The sequence below is a fragment of the Tiliqua scincoides genome, chromosome 6, assembly GCF_035046505.1.
Source record: "Tiliqua scincoides isolate rTilSci1 chromosome 6, rTilSci1.hap2, whole genome shotgun sequence".
Classification (NCBI taxonomy): Eukaryota; Metazoa; Chordata; class Lepidosauria; order Squamata; family Scincidae; genus Tiliqua; species Tiliqua scincoides.
In genome coordinates, this window is record NC_089826.1 from 15,025,564 (window position 1) to 15,032,094 (window position 6,531).

The window sequence follows — 6,531 nt, forward strand, 5'->3', positions numbered from 1 at the left end:
ATGGAAACAACATGCTGACCTCCAAACAACTGATTTCAATAAGGAGACACCATTTTGTTATTTTTTAATCAAAGCATAGAAATAGGCTAGCAACATGCTAGAAATGTCACTTCCACATTTTTCCTAGGTAAAAAAAGAATGCAGCCCATGTTCTGCTGAAGGAAGATTGGCAGCATTGGAGGAGGGACTAGTGTGGCTTTTGCTACAATGAAACTCCTGGATTGTAGTGAACTTGTCGCAAATTCCACAGGATGTGAATGACACAAGTGTGACTCGCAGATGCATTCTGCCACGTGCAGGCCTGAAAATGGCTGTCAGTTTGTTTCCTATGAGAAAACGAGTCTCTTATTATTCTATATATTTTAAAGGCAACAAATTAATTTCACTACAGATAATTCACTGCATTATCTAGATCAGGGGTCGGCAACCTGCGGCTCTAGAGCCGCATGTAGCTCTTTCAGCTGTCTGCTGTGGCTCCTCCAGGTGAAAGTGGCAAAGAGTGTGACAGGAGGCACCTGTGTTGGGAGTGCAGGCTGCTTCTCTCCGCCCCCTGAGCTCACTGCCCTCCTCTCCCTTCACCCCCACCTGCCCTGCATTGGTTTTCCTTTTCAATTTTGCCTGCTCTGCAGGCTTATTCTGTTTTTCCCTTCCTCAACTCTCCAGCAGGCTCAGCCAATCAGCATCCAGCAGGCTCCTGGCTTTTTTGGTTGGAGTGGCTCAGGGCCCTTCACTGGCTGACCACCAGCCAATCCTGAGCCGCCTTCCTCCTCAGCAATTTCGAGCCCTTGCAGCCAGCCTTTCCCTGAGCAGGTCCCCACTCAGTGCAAGGAGAGGCTTTTCCTCCACAGCAGAGGAGACATCCTGTGTGTCTACTCAGTAGTATGTCCCATTACAGAGGATGAAGCTTACTCCCAGGAAAGGGTGCCTGGGATGGCAGCCTTGAATCCTGCTCAAGGCCAAGCGCAAGGACGGGTGAGTGGGAGCCTGCGCAGGTCTGTTCTAGAGTAAGCCCTGATGTAGTACCTGGGCTACTACCAGGAAGGTGTGGAGGGCTGTATCCTCAACCTCCTCCTGTGCAGGTCTACTCACAAGTAAGCCCCACTGTAGTCAGTGGGGCTTCCTCCCAGGAAGGTGTGGAGGGCTGCAGCCTCAGCCCTCTCCTATGCAGGTCTACTCACAAGTAGTCAGTGAGGCTTCCTCCCAGGAAAGTGTGGAGAGGGTTGCAGCCTGAGAGCTCCAACCAACTTGTCTGCTCAGAAGTCCCATTGTAGCCAATGGGGCTTATTCCCAGGATAGTGTGGAGAGGGTTGCAGCCTGAGTGAGGGAGGGCAGGCGGGCGGGCAGGCAGGGCAGAAGCTGGCCTGTGGTTGCCCCCCCACCTTCCCCCCCAGCTCTGGCTTCTTCTATTCCCCACCTCTGGAGTCTGTGTCCTTTTTTCCTTCCAGCAGGGTGCCTCTGGAAGGTGGGGGGAGTTCTTTAGTATCCATGTAAGATAAGCAGATGTCATAACCACCATATGTATTGGAATCCTGGAAGATCTGGTGAGGAGGTAGATGTGGTATCAGCAGTGGCCCCTTTAAGGGTAAGGCCTGGGCATCCAGCAGAGTGTGCTGCACAGCTGCAGCCACTTGAAGGCAATAGGGCCCTCAGGGATATAAGGAGCACCTGAGGAAGGGGGTGTGGGTTGTAGAAGGAGTGCAGGTTGGAGAGGAGAGGCTGGGCTGATTGACTTTGACACTCTGACTGATTTGACTGACTTACTTTGGAATCTGATCTTGGACTGTGACTTGGCTTATTGACTTTGGACTCTGCCCTGGATGCTCTGACTGACTTTGTGACTAATAGGACTGCTGGAGACACTGGAGTTTGGCTGCTGTGCCCAAGACCTGCTGAGGACCCAGGTCTGCTGTAGTGGTGGGAGGCTGCTGGCAGGAGAGAGGACCTCTGCAGGTTGAACAGGCGAGCTACCCTGGAGGTGGGGTCCAGCAGGACTGCAGGGCAAAACCAGGGTCACTTATTGGGGGAAAGAAGGGGAGCTCATTTGCTTAAAGTGGGCATAATTCTCCAGGCAGAGAATGGCCTTGGACTCAGGCAAAACACCATAGAGGACCAGGCATCTGAAAACACAGGACAAGAATGTATGACAAAACTAACTAAAAGCTACAAGAGGGGGCTATATTATAAAAATGGGACCTATAAGAGCATAAAGGTGAAAAAAACAAAACTGTATATGCAGTATTTTCATTTTAGATGTCAAAAGGGTTTTGTGGCTCCTGAGGTTTTTTCCCCTCTGGAAAATGGGGCCAAATGGCTCTTTGAGTGTTTAAGGTTGTCGACCCCTGATCTAGATACATTCTTCCTTGTCATGGTGTCAGATTTTTCTTAATTTGTGACAGGAATATAATGCATATATGGTAAATGTCAACTGTAATGATGCTCTGTCAGCTATAGTGGAAAACACTGATGGAAAGAAATTGTGTTTAGCACATCAAAGCAAGAAATTGTGAGCTGGCTATCCCAGCAACATTCATTGTATTTTTGACAAGGAGGTGTACCCATCTAAAACAGCAGAACCTTATTATGTGTAAATAATAGAAGACCATTGCATACAATTTTAGTTAAGTTTCAAGGAAAATGATCCAGACCTAGTTCCTTGTAAACATGGAAGGTTTCAATATAGAAAAATTCAGGCATAGCAATCCCATTGAAAACCAAGGAATGTTAAGTGTTTGGCTTCAGTGGTTTCACTAGAGGGGTGCATGGGGTACACACCACAGCAGCTGATGTGCTCAGGGGGAGGGTGTGACACTACTACTAGCCAAAATGGTAAAATCTTGGTGTTTTCAAATAAAACCATCATTTTATATATCATTATTCACCCCACAACCACGCAAGGTAGGTAGGGGGCTATAGAAGTATGATCAGCCCAAAGCCCTGTAAGCTTTCTGAGAATTTGAACAGAACTCCCCAGTTCAACATTTTTACCACTATGCTGCATTGGGCCTCACACGGCCAGTTCAATTGCTTGATACGGCAGCTTCACTTAATGTCTTTACATGAATGCACCATCACCAGTAAAAAGACTCAGATCATACTTCCATCACACATCAGCTAAAACGTGATGCTTTAATGGTGCCATTTCACACACTTTCTGCTGCAAGTGATCAAGTGTTGACTAATTAAGGCTGCAATGGCACTTATTTCTGAGCAGACATGCCTAGGACTATGCTGCTAGTGGTACATGTGCACTTACTAACAGGGCTGCCCCCAGCTCATACAGTGCCTTTGTGCGCAATAGAAAAAGGCACCATTGTGCACAGTAGAAAAAGCTGCCCCTTCTTCCCTATCAAAAGTGGCATTCCGCCAGTATCCTCCCCCCCCCTCTATTTTGATCTCTGAGCCCAATCTTATCTAAATCCTCCCCCCCACCAATGGAGCACATACTGCTTCTTGCAGGATGGGGGCAGTCCTGGAGGTCTCCTCCAAGTACGAGAACATCTGTTTCCATGCCTTGGGCTAAGCCTCCTCTGCCTGAATGGGTCTACTCAAACTGCACCAGCTACTTTGCTGGTGCAAGTCCAAGTGACCTGGGAAGGTGGATTAAGACTGGGAATGGGGTAGGATATCAGCGGTGCTGCTGATGTCAATGCCACCCCCTTCTTAGCCTTGACACACAACCCCCTCCATTCAAGTCTCTGCCCTGTTCCTCCCCTGTCCTGTTCCATCCACACCCCATTCTCTGCCCACCACCTGTGCTGACTGTTCAGCTTTGGAGGTTTTCCTGTGGCTACTGGTGAACAAGCCACTCATGCAGAATGGCTTATTGCCTTTTGAAACTATCATAAAGCACACTGAGCCCCTGAACTGTGAGTTCACAGTGTGCCTAAAGGATTGGTCATTTCCTGAGATGGTCATTTCCTGAGATGGTCTGAATGGTCATTTCCTGAGATGTGGCAATCTTTGTGCAATGATTGAACCTACCCAACCATTCAGGTAAGATCTGCATATGAACTAGCCCTTAGGTAAATACCTGGAATTTCTGGATTGAGCCTGGAAAGAAAACCTCAAGAACTTTTGTTTGCTTTTTAAATAAATCATGCTACAAAAACAGGTGGATGCACTCCACTTTAAAGCTATACCAGTCTCTTCCCTGCTTTTAGGGTTGCCATGTTTTCCACTGGCCTGTAACTCAATTTCAAAAACCTTTATTAGGCATGAACAAACAAACAAAACAAATGAAAAGACAAAATATGCAAACATACAAGGAAAAGGCAATATAAACAGACTCTCTGAGAGGTGGGATTGATAAGGTAAATGCAAAATCAATTAAGCATCTTGTTAAAATATCAAGCAAAAAATTTGCCATTTGGCTTATAATTAACGCATCAGTAGAGGTAAGACGAGAACGTAAGATTTCAACATCCTGTACCCAGGACAGGCCATCCAGAAGTGGATTTAAAAACATACTTTTGATATCCTTATAACAAGGGCAATACAATACAATATGAACTAAGGAGTCAGTAACTCTGAGATTACAGACACAATTAGTAGACATCTGAGGGTGTCGGCAAAATCTGGCATCTAGTTCACGAGATGGAAACACAACACAACGGGCAAGTGTAAAAGCTCCATGGGCACTGGCCTGTAGCTGTACCTGTGCCTCCAGCAGCTCTGAGAGCAGAAATTAATAAGTGATGTTTATCTCCATGCCATGAAAAGCTTCACTCACCAATTTCTGCACATTCAGTTGCTGTTAAAGAGGCTCCCTGGTTAAGGCAAGTGTCATTACATTCTTATAGTTGCTTCCTTATGGGTTAGTATTTTGTTATAATTTCATTCCAGCAGTCAAAATAACATAAAATTGTTGTGTGGTGATCTTTTGATAACAATTTCACAGAGCAGCTGCCTATAAGGAAGTGGTTCAACAGGTAAATCTTTACTGGCTCTCCATTTTATAAAAAACATCACCCACTGATTTCTTGCATAATAGGATTAGTACCTATTTAGAGGAAATCCATCTTTGTTGAGGATATTTTTTTATCCTACAGTAGGCAGGCAGGGAGGAAGAGGGAAGAGGGAACTGGTGGCACAAGAATACACTGACTTGGGATTCTTTGGCACATGCACACACATTGTGTGTAAGTGTGCAGAGTACTTTTTCACAGAGTGATCACAGTTCAGCCACATCCCCACCCCACCCCATGCACACCCAATATTAAGAAACAATGTCGCCAGGATGGTAAGGGAACCATGAGCTGCAGTAGCCATGAATCCAAAAAGTACCCTTGAGGTTCCACTTTTGTTGTTGTTTCACCTTGGGCCAGACCTGTAAGGAGCTGCAATTAGTCCTTGCACCTTGGCCTCTAAATATGATTGTCTTATTCACTCATTAAGTGTGAATAAGCGTACACATTACATTTCCTTGACAGATACACTTGGAGCCCAATCCTATCCTTCCCTCTCCCGTGCTGATGCAGCCACGCCAAAAAAAAGGAGCACAAAGTATCCAGTGGTGGAGGGCAGATCAGGAGGATTTGAAGGGGAAAAGGGATTCCCCTTACCCCTCTGTAAACCCCCCATTCTGCAATGGGTCTCCTTGGACATGCACCAACGCTGCAGCTTCACAAGTCTGATGAGAAAAAGGAGATGGGGAGGCTTCAAAAAAGGGGATAGGCTCTGGCCCATGCCATCACTGCCAGACCCACCCCTCCTGCAGCTTCTCTGCCCTCCATTCCTCCACTCTCCCTGCCCAGTTCTGTTAGCAGCCATTTTACGACAGGGTCTTCCACTATCATTCAGCCCTTCCCCTGACAGCCCAGTCCAGCATAGGATTGGACTGAGTGCTTACTGTACACTTAAAATTAAAATACACTTAAAATATTTTAGGGATTCATTTAAGTGAATTCCTAAAATAAAGTGCAATGTATGAAATGACTGTTAACAGACCATTAAGAAGAGCCTCCCTCCCTCTAGCATTCCTTCTCAGTTTTCCCCAGAGCAGTTGCCCCCATATACTGGGAGCTAGTCAAAATGGGTGCACAGAAGTTCTTCGCAAATGACAAAAACTAATTCATGCATGACTGGAACGGCTGCTTCTTTGATAGGCTTATAAAGAGAGGAGAGAGAGATACTGCTGCTAGTGTAATCAAAGGATTTGTGCCTTAAGACAGAACTTTGTATTTGGCACCCGTCTCCAGATGTAAACAATAAGGAGAGGTGATATACAGTATTTGCTTTCTAAAATATACTGTGCAATAAGGAGAAATAATATTTGGACTTGTTGCCACTAGGGGGAGCTATACTGTAGCAGCCAGTCACTCTATGGAGCTAGAAATGTCTGCAGTATTTATTCCTTTCTCCTGTTTCCTCCTCGCTTTTGTAACAATCCTGCCAGTCTGCAGAGGCTGGGACTATATTGAGCAGCTACCATCTCTGCAGAACCAGTCTGAACAATATACATTTCCCATACAGTTTCTTTACTGTGCACTGCATTTTCTTTGTACTGTCCTTACGCAATAGTGTCTGTTTTCT